This window comes from Anabrus simplex, chromosome 14 (genome assembly GCF_040414725.1).
Source record: "Anabrus simplex isolate iqAnaSimp1 chromosome 14, ASM4041472v1, whole genome shotgun sequence".
Lineage (NCBI taxonomy): Eukaryota > Metazoa > Arthropoda > Insecta > Orthoptera > Tettigoniidae > Anabrus > Anabrus simplex.
The window spans coordinates 8,366,713-8,388,014 of NC_090278.1; positions in this window are offsets into that span (position 1 = coordinate 8,366,713).

A 21,302-nucleotide genomic window follows, 5' to 3' on the forward strand; every position below is an offset into this window, starting at 1 on the left:
ACATTTGCACAGTGTTAAACTTGACTGCAGCCCATTCTACTGAACAGGCGTACCTGGTGTGTCATATTTACGATGGTGACATTTGAATGGACCTGGTGAGTAAGATGTAGAAAGGTGACATGTGCACGGAGTAACGCTTGCAGAGAGCCCGTTCTCTATATAAACGTACCTGGCGAGTCAGGGGTAATAAGGTGACATTTGCACGGAGGGCTACTTGCATCGGAACCTTTCATCTATATAACCGTACGTGGTTTGTCAGATCACGGATTTTCACCTTTACACGGAGTGTCACGTGCATGGAGCCCTTTCCTCTATATGACCGTACCTGTTTTGTAAGATTTAGGATGTTGACATTTGTTTCGATTGATACCTTCAGGGAGTCCTTTTCTCTATCTAACGCAACCATGTGTTCAGAAGTAAGAGACATTTGCACGGATTGATAATTGACTCTGTCAGTACCCGGAGACTCAAAAATTGGTTGCTGACATTCGTTCGGATTGACATTTGCATGGAGCCCTTTTCCCTACGTGTGTCAGAAGTAGGATGGTGTCTTTTGCTCGGAGTATCACTTGCCGACAGCCCTCTTCTTTGTGTAGCGATACCTGCTGTGTCAGATCTTGATGGTAACACATGCACGGAACGACACTTGCAGTGAGACCTTTTATCTGTGTAACCGTACCTGGTTTGTCAGATCTAGAATTGTGACTTTCACAAGGGGTAATACCTGCATGGAGCCATTACCTCCCTGTAACAGTACCAGGTGTGTCAGATTACGGATGGTGTCATTTGCACGGAGTATCACTTGCCAAGAGACCTTTTTTTTTGTGTAGCGATACCTGCCGTGTCAGATCTTGGACGGAACCACATACACGGAATGACACTTGCAAGTTGCCCTTTTCTGCAGATAACTGTATCTGGTGAGTCAGATCTCGGATGGTGATATTTGCACGAAATGATACTTGCATGGAGGCCTTTGAACTATACAACCGTACGTGGTGTATCAGATCAAGCATGGTGTTATATGCACGGGGTTATATATTGTGTCAGAACTGGGATGGTCACATCTGCAGTGATTGTGTCTTGCAGGGTGCCATTTCCCGTATCTAACAGTAGCTGATGTGTCAGTGTGAAACTTGACTGCAGCCCTTTCTTCTGATCAGGCGTACCTGGTGTGTCATATTTACGACGGTGACTTTTGCATGGATTCACACTTGCAGGGTTCTTTTTCCCTATCTAACTGGACCTGGTGGGTCAGATCTAGAACGGTGACATTTGCACGGAGTAACATTTTCAGGTTGTCCTCTTCACTATATCACCCTACCTTGTGAGTCATTAGTAAGATTGTGACTTTTGCACGTAGTGATATTTGCATGAACCCATTTTTTCACAATAACCGTCGCTGGTGTGTCAGATCTAAGGTAGTGTATTTGCTCCGATTGCCACTTTCAGGGAGCACTTTTCTCTATCTATCACCACAAGATGAGCAGAAGTTGGATAGTGACTTGTGCACGGTTGAAACTTGCAGGGAGCACATTTTCTCCTTCTGCCATTACCTGGATTTGCTCGGATTGATATTTGCAGGTAACGTTTTTCCCTATCTAACAGTAAATGGTGTGTCAGACTTGGGTGGTGACATTTGCATGGATTCACACTTGCAGGGTTCACTTTTCCCTATCTAACTGGACCTGGTGAGTCACATCTAGATAGGTGACATTTGCACCGAGTAACACTTTCAGGTTGTCCTCTTCTCTATATCACCCTACCTTGTGAATCAGGAGTAGGATCGTGACGTTTCCATTTAGTTAACCCATTTCTTCACTTTAACCGTCTCTGGTGTGTCAGATCAGTGTCATTTGCTCCGATTGCCACTTTCAGGGAAACCTTTTCTCTATCTAGCAATATCTGATGAGATGAAGTTGGATAGAAACTTGTGCACGGTTGACACTTGCAGGGAGCACATTCTCTCTTTCTGCCATTACCTGGATTCTCAGAACGTGGATGCTGATATTTGCTGGGATTGATATTTGCAGGTAAACTTTTTCCCTATCTAATAGTAACTGGTGTGTCAGATTTGGGTGGTGACATTTGCATGGATTGAAACTTGAAACTTGCAGGTTGCTTTCTTCTCTATATAAACGTACCTGGTGAGTCGGAAGTAAGATAATCACATTTGCACACCTTGACAATTGAAGGGAGCACTTCTCTCAATCTGGCAGTAACAGGTGTGTCAGATCGAGAATGACATGTGCACGGAGTAACACTAGCAGAGACCCCGTTCTCTGTATATACGTACCTAGCGATTCAGAGGTATGATGGTTACATTTGCACGGAGGGCTACCTGTATCGAAGCCTTTCACCTATATAAGCGTACGTGGTTTGTCAGATCACGGATTGTCACCTTTGCATGGTGTCACGTGCATGGAGCCCTTTCCTCTATATAACAGTACCTGTTTTTGTCAGATTTAGGATGATGAAATTTGATCCGATTGACACCTTCAGGGATTCCTATTCTCCATCTAACGACGCAACCATGTGTTCAGAAGTAAGAGACATTTGCACGGATTGATAACTGACTCTGCCATTACCCGGAGACTCAAAAATTGGATGGTGACATTCGGTTGGATTGACATTTGCAGGGAGCCCTTTTCCCTATCTAAAAGTACTTGGTGTGTCATAAGTAGGATGGTGCCCTTTGCACGGAGTATCTGTTGCCGACAGCCCTCTTCTTTGTGTAGCGATACCAGCTGTGTCAGATCTTGGTGGAAACATGTGCACGGATTGACACTTGCAGTGAGACCTCTCATCTGTGTAACCGTACCTCGTTTGTCATATCTAGAATTGTGACTATCACAAGGAGTAACACTTGCATGGAGCCATTAGCTCCATGTAACCGTATCGGGTGTGTCAAATTACGGATGGAGTCATTTGCACGGAGTATCACTTGCCGACAGCCCTCTTCTTTGTGTAGCGATACCAGCTGTGTCAGATCTTGATGGAAACATGTGCACGGATTGGCACTTGCAGTGAGACCTCTCATCTGTGTAACCGTACCTCGATTGTCATATCTAGAATTGTGACTATCACAAGGAGTAACACTTGCATGGAGCTATTACCTCCATGTAACAGATCGGGTGTGTCAGATTACGGATGGTGTCATTTGCACGGAGTATCACTTGCCGAGAGCCCGCTTTTCTGTGTAGCGATACCAGCTGTGTCAGATCTTGATGGAAACATGTGCACGGATTGACACTTGCAGTGAGACCTCTCATCTGTGTAACCGTACCTCGATTGTCATATCTATAATTGTGACTATCACAAGGAGTAACACTTGCATGGAGCTATTACCTCCATGTAACAGATCGGGTGTGTCAGATTACGGATGGTGTCATTTGCACGGAGTAACAATTGCCGGAAGCCCTCTTCTCTATATTATCCTACCTGCTGTATCAGAAGTAGGATGGTTACATTTGCACGGATTGACACTTGCAGGGAACTCTTTTAAAATTTGTAACTGTACTTGGTGTGGCAGATCTGGGATAGTCACTTTTACAGGGAGTAACTCTTGCCCATTACTCCACATAACCGTACCTGGTGAGTCAGTTCAAGGATGGTGAAGTTTCCATGCTTGGAGCTCTATTAACTTCAAGCTGTGACATTTGCATTGATTGAAACTTCCGTACATAACCATACGTGGTGTGTCAGTTTGCATGGCGAGAAACATGCGTGCAGAACTTTCTTCTGAATAACCGTAAGTGGTGTGTAAGTTCTAGGATGGTGACATTTGCAAGTATTGACACATGCAGGGAGCCATCTTATCCGTGTAACCGTACCCGTACACTTGTGCGGTGAAATTTGCTCCACTTAACCGTCTCTGGCGTGTCAGTTCTAGGATGGTCTCGTTTGGACGGATTGAATAACCGTACCTGGTGTGTCAGATCTCGGATAGTCGCGTTTGCATGATGTGACGCTTCCATGGTGCCCTTCCCTTTATGTAACCGTAAGTGGTGTGTCAGATACAGAATGTGACATTTTCTCCGATCGACAATTTCAGGGAGCCCTGTTCCCCTATCTAACACTACCTGATGTGCAGAAGTAGGATAGAGACATGCGCACGGTTGACACTTGCAGGGTACAAATTTCCTCTCTCTGTCATTGCCTTGAGTCTCAGAACTTGGATGGTCACATTTGGACAGATTGACAATTGCAGGGAGCACTTTTCGCTATTTGGCAGTACCTGGTGTGTCAGATCAAGGATGGTGACATTTGCGCGGGGTGATACTTGCTAGGAGCACTTTCACATATATAACGGTACGTTATGTATCAAATTTAGGATGAATATTTTTGCAAGTTTTGACACTTGCATGCAGCCCTTTCTCTATATAACCGTACCTGTTGTGTCAGTTCTAGGATGGTGAAATTTGCATGGATTGACACTTTCGGGGTTCACATTTCCCTATCTGACAGGACCGATTGTGTCAGATCTAGGATGACGTCTGTTGCAGTGACTGCTTCACTTGCACGGATGGAAACTTGCCGGAAGCCCTCTTCTCTATCTAAAACTACCAGGTGTTCAGGATTAGGAGAGAGTCATTTGCACAGATTTACACATGCAAGGGGCATTTTTCCTATCAAACAGTACCCGGGTATTTGAGATTACGGACGGTGACATTTGCACGGACTGTCCGGAAGCCCACTTCTCTATATTACCCTACCTGGTGTATCAGAAGTAGCATGGTGACCTCTGCTCGGATTGTCTCTTGCTGGAAGTCCTTTTCTGTGTGTAACAATACCTGGTGTGGCAGATCTAGGTAGTCACTTTTACAAACAGTGACACTGGTATTGAGCCCTTTACTCCTCATATGCATACCTGGCGTGTCAGTACTGGATGATGATAATTGCACGGAGTGATACTTGCATGGGGGCCTTCCACCTATACAACCGTACGTGGTGGTATTTGCACGGGCGTATATGGCGTGTCGGACCTGCGATGATGACATCTGCACTGATTGTGTCTTGCAGGGAGCCATTTCCCGTATCTAACAGTACCGGATGCGTCAGATCTCGAATAGTCACAGTTACAAGGAGTGACACGAGCACAGAGTCCTTTACTCCATATAACCTTATCTGTTGCGTCAGTTCGATAATAATGACATTTGCACGGCGTGACATTTTCATACAGACCCTTCTTCTGAATAACAGTGCCTGGTTTGTCAGATCTAGGATGGTGACGTCTGCATGGATTGACGCTTTCCTTAAGCCATTTCCTCCATATATTCGTACCTGGTGTGACAGTACTATGATGGTGAAATTTGCATGGAATGCAATATGTCTGGAGCCATTTCTACTAAATAAACGTACTGGTGTGTCATATCTAGCACAGTGACTTGCAAATGAGTGAAACTTACATGGAGCCATTTCCTCCATATAATCGTATCTGGTGTGTCAGATCTCTGAAGGTGACATTTGCACGGAGTAATACTTTCAGGGTGTCCTCCCTCTACAGAAACCGTCCCTGGTGAGTCAAATCTAGGATGGTACTTTTGCACGAAGTGACCTATGCATGGCGCTCTTTCTTCTAAATAACCGTACATGGTGTGTCAGATCTAAGATGGTGATTTTTGCACGGTGTGACACATGCATGAACCCATTTCTTCACAATAACCGTCGCTGGTGTGTCAGATCTGTGTCATTTGCTCCGATTGCCACTTTCAGGGAACCCTTTTCTCTATCAGGCAATACCTGATGAGCAGAAGTTGGATAGAGACTTGTGCCCGGTTGACACTTGCAGGGAGCACATCTTCTCTTTCTGCCATTACCTGGATTCTCAGAACGTGGATGCTGATATTTGCTCGGTTTGATATTTGCAGGTAAACTTTTTCCCTATCTAACAGTAACTGGTGTGTCAGATTTGGGTGGTGACATTTGCATGGATTGAAACTTGATACTAGCAGGTTACCTTCTTCTCTATATAAACGTACCTGGTGGGTCGGAAGTAAGATATTCACATTTACACAGCTTGACAATTGAAGGGAGCACTTTCCTCAATCTGGCAGTAACTGCTGTGTCAGATCGAGAATGACATGTGCACGGAGTAACACTAGCAGATACCCCGTTCTCTATATAAACGTACCTGGCGAGTCAGAGGTATGATGGTTACAATTGCACGGAGGGCTACTTGCATCAAAGCCTTTCACCTATATAAGCGTACGTGGTTTGTCAGATCACGGATTGTCACCTTTGCACGGAGTGTCACGTGCATGGTGCCTTTTCCTCTATATAACAGTACCTGTTTTTGTCAGATTTGGGATGGTGACATTTAGTCCGATTGACAACTTCAGGGAGTCCTTTTCTCTATCTAACGCAACCACGTGTTCAGAAGTAAGAGACATTTGCACGGATTGATAACTGACTCTGCCATTACCCGGAGGCTCAAATATGGATGGTGACATTCGTTTGGATTGACATTTGCAGGGAGCCCTTTTCCCTATCTAAAGGTACTTGGTGTGTCAGAAGTAGGATGGGGTCATTTGCACGGAGTATCACTTGCCGACAGCCCTCTTCTTTGTGTAGCGATACCAGCGTGTCAGATATTGATGGAAACACATGCACGGATTGACACTTGCAGTGAGACCTTTCATCTGTGTAACCGTACCTCGTTTGTCATATCTAGAATTGTGACTATCACAAGGAGTAACACTTGCATGGAGCTATTAGCTCCGTGTAACCGTATCGGGTGTGTCAGATTACGGATGGTGTCATTTGCACGGAGTATCACTTGCCGAGAGCCCTCTTTTCTGTGTAGCGATACCTGCTGTGTCAGATCTTGATGCAAACACATGCACGGAATGACTCTTGCAGTGAGACCTTTTACCTGTGTAATTGTACCTGGTTTGTTAGATCTAGAATTGTGACTTTCACAAGGAGTAACAGTTGCATGAAGCCATTAACTCCATGTAACCGTACTTGGTGTGTCAGATTACGGATGGTGTCATTTGCACGGAGTAACAATTGCCGGAAGCCCATGGATGGTGACATTTGTTCGGATTGTCTCTTGCCGCGAGTCCATTTCTCTGTGTAACAATACCTTGTGGGTAAGATCTAGGTAAGTTACTTAACAAACAGGCATTGATCCCTTTACTTCTTTTAACCGTATAGAAACCGTAACTTGTGAGTCAGATCTAGGATGGTGACTTTTGCACCAAGTGACACATGCATGGCGCTCTTTCTTCTAAATAACCGTGCCTGGTATGTCAGATCTAAGATGTTGACTTTTGCACGGTGCGACACTTGCATAGAGCCATTTAATTTAAATAACCCTTACATGGTGCCATTTCTTGTGAATAACCGCACCAGGTGTGTCAGGTATTGGATGGTGACATTTGCAAGGAGTGACACTTGCATAGAGCCATTTCCTCCATATGACCGTACCAGGTGTGTCAGATCTAAAATGGTTACATTTGCACCGTGTGAAACTTGACTGCAGCCCTTTTCTCTGAGCAGGCGTACCTGGTGTGCCATATTTACGATGGTGACATTTGCATGGAATCACACTTGCAGGATTCACCTTTCCCTATCTAAGTGGACCTGGTGAGTCAGATCTGGAATGGTGACATTTGCACGGAGTAACACTTTCAAGTTATCCTCTTCTCTGTATCACCCTACCTTGTGAGACAGGAGTAAGATTGTGACGTATGCACGTAGTAACACTTGTATGAACCCATTTCTTCACAATAACCGTCGCTGGTGTGTCAGATTTAAGATAGTGTCATTCGCTCCGATTGTCACTTTCAGGGAGCCCTTTTTTCTATCTAGCACTACCTGATGAGCAGAAGTTTGATAGAGACTTGTGCATGGGTAAGATGGTGATATTTGCATGGAGAAACACTTGCAGGGAGCCCCACTTCTCTATATAATCGTACCTGGTGTGTCAGTTCTGGGTTGGTGATAATTGCACTGACACTTGCAGGGAGCCCTTTTCTGTGTAACCCTAGCCGGTGTGGCACATTTAGGATGGCCACTTTTACAAGGAGTGACACTTGCACGGAGAGCGTTAATCCAATTTGACCGTACCGGGTGTGTCTGTTCTAGGATGGTGACATTTGCACGGTTTTAAGGTTTCAGGGAGTAATTTTCCCTGCTTAACAGTACCTGGCGTTAAGAAGTAGGATTGGGATATTTGCACGGATTAACGCTAGAAGGGAAGCGATTTTGTCTCTCTGTGCCAGTACCTGGAGATTCAAGAATTAGATTATGACATTTGTTTGGATTGACAATTGGAGGGAGACCTTTACTGTGTCTAACAGTACCTGGTGTGTGAGATATTGGATAGTGACATTGCAGTGAGCCCTGTTATCTGTGTAACCGTACCTGGTTTGTCAGATCGAGGATAGTGACTTTCACAAGGAGTGGCCCTTGCATGGGGCCATTAACTCCATATAACCGTACAGAGTGTGTTAGATCTAGGAAGGTGACATTCGCACGGAGTAACAGTACCTGGTGTGTGGGAACTCGGGTGGGAGTGCCTTTATTTGTATAACCGTATCTGGTGTGATAGTTCAAAAATGGTAACATTTGCACTAAGTGATACATGCATAGAGCCCTTTCACCTATACAACCGAACCTGGTACCCTACCTTGTGAATCAGGCGTAGGATCGTGACGTTTCCATTTAGTGACACTTGCATTAACACATTTCTTCACTTTAACCGTCTCTGGTGTGTCAGATCAGTGTCATTTGCTCCGATTGCCACTTTCAGGGAAACCTTTTCTCTATCTAGCAATATCTGATGAGATGAAGTTGGATAGAAACTTGTGCACGGTTGACACTTGCAGGGAGCACATTCTCTCTTTCTGCCATTACCTGGATTCTCAGAACGTGGATGCTGATATTTGCTGGGATTGATATTTGCAGGTAAACTTTTTCCCTATCTAATAGTAACTGGTGTGTCAGATTTGGGTGGTGACTTTTGCATGGATTGAAACTTGAAACTTGCAGGTTGCTTTCCTCTCTATATAAACGTACCTGGTGAGTCGGAAGTAAGATAGTCACATTTGCACAGCTTGAAAATTGAAGGGAGCACTTCTCTCAATCTGGCAGTAACAGGTGTGTCAGATCGAGAATGACATGTGCACGGAGTAACACCTGCAGAGACTCCGTTCTCTATATATACGTACCTAGCGAGTCAGAGGTATGATGGTTACATTTGCACGGAGGGCTATTTGTATCGAAGCCTTTCACCTATATAAGCGTACGTGGTTTGTCAGATCACGGATTGTCACCTTTGCATGGTGTCACGTGCATGGAGCCCGTTCCTCTATATAACAGTACCTGTTTTGTCAGATTTAGGATGATGAAATTTGTTCCGATTGACACATTCAGGGAGTCCTTTTCTCCATCTAACGACGCAACCATCTGTTCCGAAGTAAGAGACATTTGCACGGATTGATAACTGACTCTGCCATTACCCGGAGACTCAAAAATTGGATGGTGACATTCGGTTGGATTGACATTTGCAGGGAGCCCTTTTCCCTATCTAAAGTAGGATGGTGCCCTTTGCACGGAGTATCTCTTGCCGACAGCCCTCTTCTTTGTGTAGCGATACCAGCTGTGATAGATCTTGGTGGAAACATGTGCACGGATTGACACTTGCAGTGAGACCTCTCATCTGTGTAACCGTACCTCGTTTGTCATATCTAGAATTGTGACTATCACAAGGAGTAACACTTGCATGGAGCTATTAGCTCCATGTAACCGTATCGGGTGTGTCAAATTACGGATGGTGTCATTTGCACGGTGTATCACTTGCCGACAGCCCTCTTCTTTGTGTAGCGATACCAGCTGTGCCCGATCTTGATGGAAACATGTGCACGGATTGACACTTGCAGTGAGACCTCTCATCTGTGTAACCGTACCTCGTTTGTCATATCTAGAATTGTGACTATCACAAGGAGTAACACTTGCATGGAGCTATTAGCTCCATGTAACCGTATCGGGTGTGTCAGATTACGGATGGTGTCATTTGCACGGAGTATCACTTGCCGAGAGCCCTCTTTTCTGTGTAGCGGTACCTGCTGTGTCAGATCTTGATGGAAACACGTGCACGGAATGACTCTTGCAGTCAGATCTTTTATCTGTGTAATTGTACCTGGTTTGTCAGATCTAGAATTGTGACTTTCACAAGGAGTAATAGTTGCATGAAGCCGTTAACTCCATGTAACCGTACTGGGTGTGTCAGATTACGGATGGTGTCATTTGCACTTAGTAACAATTGCTGGAAGCCCTCTTCTCTATATTACCCTACCTGCTGTATCAGAAGTTGGATGGTGACATCTGCTCGGATTGTCTCTTGCCGGGAGTCCTTTTCTCTGTGTAACAATACCTGGTGTGTCAGATCTAGGATGGTGACATTTGCACGGATTGACACTTGCAGGGAACTCTTTTAAAATTTGTAACTGTACTTGGTGTGGCAGATCTGGGATAGTCACTTTTACAGGGAGTAACTCTTGCCCAACACTCCACATAACCGTACCTGGTGAGTCAGTTCAAGGATGGTGAAGTTTCCATGCTTGGAGCCCTATTAACTTTAAGCTGTGACATTTGCATTGATTGAAACTTCCGTACATAACCATACGTGGTGTGTCAGTTTGCATGGCGAGAAACTTGCGTGCAGAACTTTCTTCTGAATAACCGTAAGTGGTGTGTCAGTTCTAGGATGGTGACATTTGCAAGTATTGACACATGCAGGGAGCCATCTTATCCGTGTAACCGTACCCGTACACTTGTGCGGTGAAATTTGCTCCACTTAACCGTCTCTGGCGTGTCAGTTCTAGGATGGTCTCGTTTGGACGGATTGAATAACCGTACCTGGTGTGTCAGATCTCGGATAGTCGCGTTTGCATGATGTGACGCTTCCATGGTGCCCTTCCCTTTATGTAACCGTAAGTGGTGTGTCAGATACAGAATGTGACATTTTCTCCGATCGACAATTTCAGGGAGCCCTTTCCCCTATCTAACACTACCTGATGTGCAGAAGTAGGATAGAGACATGTGCACGGTTGAATCTTGCAGGGTACAAATTTCCTCTCTCTGCCATTACCTGGATTCTCAGAACTTGGATGGTCACATTTGCACAGATTGACAATTGCAGAGAGCACTTTTCGCTATTTGGCAGTACCTGGTGTGTCAGATCAAGGATGGTGACATTTGCGCGGGGTGATACTTGCTAGGAGCACTTTCACATATATAACGGTACGTTATGTATCAAATTTAGGATGATGATTTTTGCAAGTTTTGACACTTGCATGAGGCCCTTTCTCTATATAACCGTACCTGTTGTGTCAGTTCTAGGATGGTGAAATTTGCATGGATTGACACTTGCGGGGTTCACTTTTCCCTATCTGACAGGACCGATTGTGTCAGATCTAGGATGACGTCTGTTGCAGTGACTGTTTCACTTGCACGGATGGAAACTTGCCGGAAGCCCTCTTCTCTATCTAAAACTACCAGGTGTTCAGGATTAGGAGAGAGTCATTTGCACAGATTTACACATGCAAGGGGCATTTTTTCTATCAAACAGTACCCGGGTATTTGTGATTACGGACAGTGACATTTGCACGGAGTAACAATATTGCCGGGAGCCCACTTCTCTATATTACCCTACCTGGTGTATCAGAAGTAGCATGGTGACCTCTGCTCGGATTGTCTCTTGCTGGGAGTCCTTTTCTGTGTGTAACAATACCTGGTGTGTCAGATCTAGGTAGTCACTTTTACAAACAGTGACACTGGTATTGAGCCCTTTACTCCTCATATGCATACCTGGCGTGTCAGTACTGGATGATGATAATTGCACGGAGTGATACTTGCATGGGGGCCTTCCACCTATACAACCGTACGTGGTGGTATTTGCACGGGTGTATATGGCGTGTCGGACCTGCGATGATGACATCTGCACTGATTGTGTCTTGCAGGGAGCCATTTCCCGTATCTAACAGTACCTGATGCGTCATATCTCGAATAGTCACAGTTACAAGGAGTGACACGAGCACAGAGTCCTTTACTCCATATAACCTTATCTGGTGTGTCAGTTCGATAATAATGACATTTGCACGGCGTGACATTTTCATACAGACCCTTCTTCTGAATAACAGTACCTGGTTTGTCAGATCTAGGATGGTGACGTCTGCATGGATTGACGCTTTCCTTGAGCCATTTCCTCCATATATTCGTACCTGGTGTGACAGTACTATGATGGTGAAATTTGCATGGAATGCAATATGTCTGGAGCCATTTCTACTAAATAAACGTACTGGTGTGTCATATCTAGCACGGTGACTTGCAAATGAGTGAAACTTGCATGGAGCCATTTCCTCCATATCATCGTATCTGGTGTGTCAGATCTATGAAGGTGACATTTGCACGGAGTAATACTTGCAGGGTGTCCTCCCTCTACAGAAACCGTACCTGGTGAGTCAAATCTAGGATGGTGACATTTGCACGAAGTGACCTATGCATGGCGCTCTTTCTTCTAAATAACCGTACCTGGTGTGTCGGATCTAAGATGGTGATTTTTGCACCTTGTGACACATGCATGAACCCATTTCTTCACAATAACCGTCGCTGGTGTATCAGATCAGTGTCATTTGCTCCGATTGCCACTTTCAGGGAACCCTCTTCTCTATCAGGCAATACCTGATGAGCAGAAGTTGGATAGAGACTTGTGCACGGTTGACACTTGCAGGGAGCACAACTTCCCTTTCTGCCATTACCTGGATTCTCAGAACGTGGATGCCGATATTTGCTCAAATTGATATTTGCAGGTAAACTTTTTCCCCATCTAACAGTAACTGGTGTGTCAGATTTGGGTGGTGACATTTGCATGGATTGAAACTTGAAACTTGCAGGTTGCCTTCTTCTCTATATAAACGTACCTGGTGAGTCGAAATTAGGATGGGGTTATTTGCACGGAGTATCTCTTGCCGACAGCCCTCTTCTTTGTGTAGCGATACCAGCGTGTCAGATATTGATGGAAACACATGCACGGATTGACACTTGCAGTGAGACCTTTCATCTGTGTAACCGTACCTCGTTTGTCATATCTAGAATTGTGACTATCACAAGGAGTAACTTACGATGGTGACATTTGCATGGAATCACACTTGCAGGGTTCACCTTTCCCTATCTAAGTGGACCTGGTGAGTCAGATCTAGAATGGTGACATTTGCACGGAGTAACACTTTCAGGTTATTCTCTTCTCTGTATCACCCTACCTTGTGAGACAGGAGTAAGATTGTGACGTATGCACGTAGTATCACTTGTATGAACCCATTTCTTCATTCGCTCCGATTGTCACTTTCAGGGAGCCCTTTTTTCTAACTAACACTACCTGATGAGCAGAAGTTTGATAGAGACTTGTGCATGGGTAAGATGGTGATATAGGCATGGAGAAACACTTGCAGGGAGCCCCACTTCTCTATATAATCGTACCTGGTGTGTCAGTTCTGGGATGGTGATAATTGCACTGACACTTGCAGGGAGCCGTTTTCTGTGTAACCCTAGCCGGTGTGGCACATTTAGGATGGCCACTTTTACAAGGAGTGACACTTGCACGGAGAGCGTTAATCCAATTTGACCGTACCGGGTGTGTCTGTTCTAGGATGGTGACATTTGCACGGGTTTAAGGTTTCAGGGAGTAATTTTCCCTGCTTAACAGTACCTGGCGTTCAGAAGTAGGATTGGGATATTTGCACGGATTAACACTAGAAGGGAAGCGATTTTGTCTCTCTGTGTCAGTACCTGGAGATTCAAGAATTAGATTATGACATTTGTTTGGATTGACAATTGGAGGGAGACCTTTACTGTGTCTAACAGTACCTGGTGTGTGAGATATTGGATAGTGACATTGCAGTGAGCCCTGTTATCTGTGCAACCGTACCTGGTTTGTCAGATCGAGGATAGTGACTTTCACAAGGAGTGACCCTTGCATGGGGCCATTAACTCCATATAGCCGTACCGAGTGTGTTAGATCTAACGACGCAACCATGTGTTCAGAAGTAAGAGACGGATTGATAACTGACTCTGCCATTACCCGGAGACTCAAAAATTGGATGGTGACATTCGGTTGGATTGACATTTGCAGGGAGCCCTTTTCCCTATCTAAAAGTACTTGGTGTATCATAAGTAGGATGGTGCCATTTGCACGGAGTATCTCTTGCCGACAGCCCTCTTCTTTGTGTAGCGATACCAGCTGTGTTAGATCTTGGTGGAAACATGTGCACGGATTGACACTTGCAGTGAGACCTCTCATCTGTGTAACCGTACCTCGTTTGTCATATCTAGAATTGTGACTATCACAAGGAGTAACACTTGCTTGGAGCTATTAGCTCAATGTAACCGTATCGGGTGTGTCAGATTGCGGATGGTGTCATTTGCACGGAGTATCACTTGCCGAGAGACCTCTTCTTTGTGTAGCGAAACCTGCTGGGTCAGATCTTGATGGATACACGTGCACGGAATGACTCTTGCAGTCAGATCTTTTATCTGTGTAATTGTACCTGGGTTGTCGGATCTAGAATTGTGACTTTCACAAGGAATAATAGTTGCATGAAGCCGTTGACTCCATGTAACCGTACCGGGTGTGACAGATTACGGATGGTGTCATTTGCACGGAGTAACAATTGCCGGAAGCCCTCTTCTCTATATTACCCTACCTGCTGTATCAGAAGTAGGATGGTGACATCTGCACGGATTGTCTCTTGCCGGGAGTCCTTTTCTCTGTGTAACAATACCTGGTGTGTCAGATCTAGGATGGTGACATTTGCACGGAGTGCTACTTGCATCGAAGCCTTTCACCTATATAACCGTACGTGGTTTGTCAGATCACGGATTGTCACCTTTGCACGGAGTGACACTTGCAGGGAGCCCTTTCCTCTGTAAAACCGTAACTGATTTGTCAGATTTAGGATGGTAACATTTGCTCCGATTGACACCTTCAGGGAGTCCTTTTCTCTATCTAACGCAACCGTCAGTTCAGAAGTAAGAGACATTTGCACGGATTGACAATTGACTCTGCCAGTACCCGGAGACTCAAAAATTCGATGGTGACACTGGTTTGGATTGACAATTGCGGGGAGCCCTTTTCCCTATCTAAAATTACTTGGTGTGTCAGAAGTAGGATGTTGTCATTTGCACGGAGTATCACTTGCCAAGAGACCTCTTTTTTGTGTAGCGATACCTGCCGTGTCAGATCTTGGACGGAAGGTGCCCTTTTATGCAGATAACTGTATCTGGTGAGTCAGATCTCGGATGGTGATTCTTGCACGAAATGATACTTGCATTGTGGCCTTTGAACTATACAACCGTACGTTCTGTATCAGATCAAGCATGGTGGTATTTGCACGGGGTTATATATTGTGTTAGAACTGGGATGGTCACATCTGCAGTGATTGTGTCTTGCAGGGAGCCATTTCCCGTATCTAACAGGAGCTGATGTGTCAGTGTGAAACTTGACTGCAGCCCTTTCTCCTGATCAGGCGTACCTGGTATGTCATATTTACGACGGTGACTTTTGCATGGATTCACACTTGCAGGGTTCTTTTTCCCTATCTAACTGGACCTGGTGGGTCAGATCTAGAACGGTGACATTTGCACGGAGTAACATTTTCAGGTTGTCCTCTTCACTATATCACCCTACCTTGTGAGTCATTAGTAAGATTATGTCTTTTGCACGTAGTGATATTTGCATGAACCCATTTTTTCACAATAACCGTCGCTGGTGTGTCAGATCTAAGATAGTGTATTTGCTCCGATTGCCACTTTCAGGGAGCACTTTTCTCTATCTAGCACTACAAGATGAGCAGAAGTTGGATAGTGACTTGTGCACGGTTGAAACTTGCAGGGAGCACATTTTCTCCTTCTGCCATTACCTGGATTTGCTCGGATTGATATTTGCAGGTAACCTTTTTCCCTATCTAACAGTAAATGGCGTGTCAGATTTGGGTGGTGACATTTGCATGGATTGAAACTTGAAACTTGCAGGTTGCTTTCTTCTCTATATAAACGTACCTGGTGAGTCGGAAGTGAGATAGTCACATTTGCACAGCTTGACAATTGAAGGGAGCACTTCTCTCAATCTGGCAGTAACAGGTGTGTCAGATCGAGAATGACATGTGCACGGAGTAACATTAGAAGAGACCCCGTTCTCTATATATACGTACCTAGCGAGTCAGAGATATGATGGTTACATTTGCACGGAGGGCTACTTGTTTCGAAGCCTTTCACCTATATAAGCGTACGTGGTTTGTCAGATCACGGATTGTCACCTTTGCACGGAGTGTCACGTGCATGGAGCCCTTTCCTCTATATAACCGTACCGATTGACACCTTCAGGGAGTCCTTTTCTCCATCGAACGACGCAACCATGTGTTCAGAAGTAAGCGACATTTGCACGGATTGATAACTGACTCTGCCATTACCCGGAGACTTAAAAATTGGATGGTGACATGCGGTTGGATTGACATTTGCAGGGAGCCCTTTTCCCTATCTAAAATTACTTGATGTGCGAGAAGTAGGATTGTGTCATTTGCACGGAGTATCACTTGCCGACAGCCCTCTTCTTTGTGTAGCGATACCTGCTGTGTCAGATCTTGATGCAAACACATACACGGAATGACTCTTGCAGTGAGACCTTTTATCTGTGTAATTGTACCTGGTTTGTCAGATCTAGAATTGTGACTTTCACAAGGAGTAACAGTTGCATGAAGCCATTAACTCCATGTAACCGTACTGGGTGTGTCCTATTACGGATGGTGTCATTTGCACGGAGTAACAATTGCCGGAAGCCCACTTCTCTATATTACCCTACGTGCTGTATCAGAAGCAGGATGGTGACTTCTGCTCGGATTGTCTCTTGCCGGGAGTCCTTTTCTCTGTGTAACAATACCTGGTGTGTCAGATCTAGGGTAGTCACTTTTACAATGAGTGACACTGGCATTGAGCAATTTACTTCTTATAACCGTATCTGGTGTGTTTGTTCTAGGATGGTGACATTTGCACGGATTGACACTTGCAGGGAACTCTTTTAGAATTTGTAACTGTACTTGGTGTGGCAGATCTGGGATAGTCACTTCTACAGGGAGTAACTCTTGCCCATTACTCCACATAACCGTACCTGGTGAGTCAGTTCAAGGATAGTGAAGTTTGCATGGATTGAGTCTTGCTTGGAGCCCTTTTAACTTCAAACTGTACATGGAGAGTCATATCACGGATGGTGACATTTGCATTGATTGGAAACCTCCCTACGTGGTGTGTCAGTTTCAAGATGGTGACATTTGCATGGCGAGATACTTGCGTGCAGAACATTCTTCTGAATAACCGTATGTTGTGTGTCAGTTCTGGGATGGTGACATTTGCACATATTGACACTTGCAGGGAGCCATCTTATCCGTGTAACCGTACCCGGTGTGGCTGATCTAGGTTAGTACTTTTACAAGGAGTGACACTTGCACGGAGAACTTTACTCCACATAACCGTATCTGGTGTGTCAGTTCAAGGATGGTCTCGTTTGGACGGATTGATATTTGCATGCAGATCTTTCCTCTGAATAACCGTACCTGGTGTGTCAGATCTAGAATTGTGACTTTCACAAGGAGTAACACCTGCATGGAGCCATTAACTCCATGTAACCGTATCGGGTGTGTCAGATTACGGACGGTGTCATTTGCACGGTGTAACAATTGCCGGAAGCCCACTTCTCTATATTACCCTAATTGGTGCATCACAATTAGGATGGTGACATCTGCTCGGATTGTCTCTTGCCGCGAGTCCTTTTCTCTGTGTAACAATACCTTGTGGGTAAGATATAGGTAAGTTACTTTACAAACAGTGGCACTGGCATTCCGCCCTTTACTTCTTATAACCGTATACAAACCGTAACTTGTGAGTTATGATGGTGACTTTTGCACGAAGTGACACATGCATGGCGCTCTTTCTTCTAAATAACCGTACCTTGTATGTCAGATCTAAGATGTTGACTTTTGCACGGTGCGACACTTGCATAGAGCCATTTAATTTAAATAACCCTTACATGGTGCCATTTCTTGTGAATAACCGCACCAGGTGTGTCAGGTATTGAATGGTGGCATTTGCAAGGAGTGACACTTGCATGGAGCCATTTCCTCCATATGACCGTACCAGGTGTGTCAGATCTAAGATGGTTACATTTGCACAGTGAGAAACCTGACTGCAGCCCTTCCTTCTGTGGTAATAATAGTGCAAATAATACGGATTTTGTCCGTGGGAGTGGTGCAGGCTGTTCTAGGTTAGATTCGACATGTGCTTCAACTTCATCAGTGATTGTGAGTGATAATTCTGGCAGTGAAAATATTAGTGCCAGTGCTTCCATAAGAAAGTTGCATACTGATTCAAGTATAGGATCTTTTGTAAGCACTCAGTCTAATAATGAAGAACATACAAGTGTCAATGTTATCATAGATATTGAATTGTTGTCATCTGCCATATCTTCATTTGCAGTTTGTAAAGTATGCCATGCTAGTGACAGTTTATTTTGTTATTCATTTCGTACCAGTAGTAAGGTTGAAAGTGGGTATAAAACTAACATTAGGTTTGTGTATGGATTGCGTATTGTAGGTAAAGGTGAATTAGCTGGTAAGACATTATGTGCAGATATGAATCTCCCAAGTGGCCCAACAAGATTTCAGAAGTACTCAGGTACATTATGTGAAGCTGCTAAGCATTGTGCTATTGCCTCTATGAAGGCTGCTGTCAGTGATGCAATTGAAAATAATGATAATTCTACAGATATTGCTGTGGCTGTTGATGGGACGTGGCAGCGTAGAGGGCATACTAGTCTGAATGGTGTAGTAACTGTAACAAGCATGGATAATGGCAAAGTGCTAGATGTAGAGGTACTGAGTAAGTACTGTCATAAGTGTAGATTTATAAAAGATAATGAAAAACTTAAATTGCATAAAGAAAGTTCTGAATGTAGTGTAAATTTTGAAGGGTCCAGTGGGAATATGGAAGCTGCAGGTGCAGTAAACATTTTTTCCAGGTCAGTTGATATGCTTGGGGTAAGGTATGTAAAATATTTAGGGGATGGAGACAGTAAGAGCTTCTAGAGTGTGGTAGAAGCAAAGCCATATGGAGATGTCAGTGTGGAAAAGCTGGAATGTATTAGACATGTCCAGAAAAGAATGGGAACCCACCTTCGCAAGTTGAGGAAAGATATGAAAGGCATAAAATTACCAGATGGAAAACCACTATCTGGGAAAGGTAGACTCACAGACAAGGAGATAGACAATTTGCATAACTATTATGGTATGGCTATTAGAAGGAACTGTGACAGTGAGATGAAAATGAAGCAGGATATCTGGGCAATTTATTTTCATAAACTATCAACTGACACGGAGTCTTGTCATGCCTTGTGCCCAAAAGGACCAACCTCATGGTGCAAATACAACCGTACTATAGCAGCTGGTGAACAGTATAGTCATAGGCACTCATTGTCTGTTGAAGTGTGCAATGTATTAAAGCCAGTTTTTAGAAGTTTGACTGATCAAAACCTGTTGCGTATATGTTTGCATGGTAAAACACAGAACCCAAATGAATCATTTAACCCTTTGTTGCCTGAATAGTGAAAAATAATAAGTATACTTGATTTTTTCACCTTATTCTAATGGAATATGTTCAGATAGTAAATGCTAATATTTTCAAATCATAATTTTAATTTTTGGTATGTTTTTGGGGCCTGGTACTTTTAAGTACCGTCAGGCATAGTGGAGGCTTCATATTTGGGTAGATAAGAATGTTCATATTTTAGAAATGTAAAAGCAAAATGTAAAGCAAATATGTGTAATAAGAGTGAAGTTTCCTAATATTCATATGTAGAACATCTTGCATACATCCTATATAGCTGACACATTATGATACTCTGCAAAGCAGTTCTTTTTTTCATTGCAACAAAGAAAAACACCACATGTAGTAAATTTTGAATGCGGTCTTGACTGCACCTTCTTTCTCGAACACACCCCACATCGACCACGGTTTTTTACAAAAACAACAAAATGATTTCCACGATTGTTTAGTCTTACATCACTTGGCACAGAATATTCTGTTTTCCTCCTTTTTGGTAGACAAGTTTGCTCTGGTGACTTTGGTAACCTCATATCACGTGAAAGATTTCCTGGAAGAGGAATTTCTTTCTGGTTCATCAGTCCTAGGGCCACATTACGCCGGAATGGCATTAGAGGGACTTTTACATGCAGATTTCAGTATATGATTTAGGCATTGACAAATGCTATCTCAAACATTCCCCAAAATAATCTGTGCCACCATTTTTGGATCGACGGTCTAAACCATATACGCCTTGAAGTCTGTCAGCATGGTCCACTCCACCCATGTGTGTATTGTAGTCTTGCACAACAACCGGGAAATCAACAGTAACATTACTTCCATCCTTCTGTTTCCTAGAAACAGTTGTGGCTTCTGTTCCATGGAAATTAGATGCTAAGCACACACCTTTACTGTCTTGCCATAGAAAAACACTGACGTCCGTCGAAGGAAAGCATTACTTTCGATTTTGGATATGACTAACATGAGACCCTCCATATGGCCTGACGGTACTTCTAAGTACCTCGCCATTTACTCCATTTACTAGCTATACATCCACACCAATTGCAAATTTCATCAATTTGAGTATTTTATTGCATTATAGAAGCATCTTTACATGTTCTAAGGTCACTTGCAGGTCGAATGTAACAATAGGAGCTAAGAAATAATCAATCAAAATGTCATTTATTTACAGCGGTAACACTATGACTACACTCCTAAGAATAAATCGATCTCCCGCGTTTTTCATCAATACCAACTTCAAAAATAAAATATCTTTGTTTCAAGAATTAGTTACTTGAAAGTACCATGAGGAAAACACAAGGGTAGGATTTACTGAATAATTCCAAAGCCATGAAATATGGGATGGTACTTTAAAGTAACGTCAGGCAACAAAGGGTTAATAGTGTAATATGGTCTAGAATTCCTAAAACAGTATTTGTAGTTAAAGATACATTGAATTTGGGTGTATATGATGCAGTTGTTTCATTTAATGATGGGTATGTTGGTAGAGTTAGGCTGCTTCAAAGGTTAGGCATAAAACCTGGGGAAAATATGGTGAAGGTATGTTCCGATTTGGATGCTGTCCGTGTCAAGAAAGCGGATTATGAAGTGACTATGATAGCTAGCAAGGCAAGAATACACTCAAGGAATGCTAAAAGGGCCAGGGAGGATAAAGA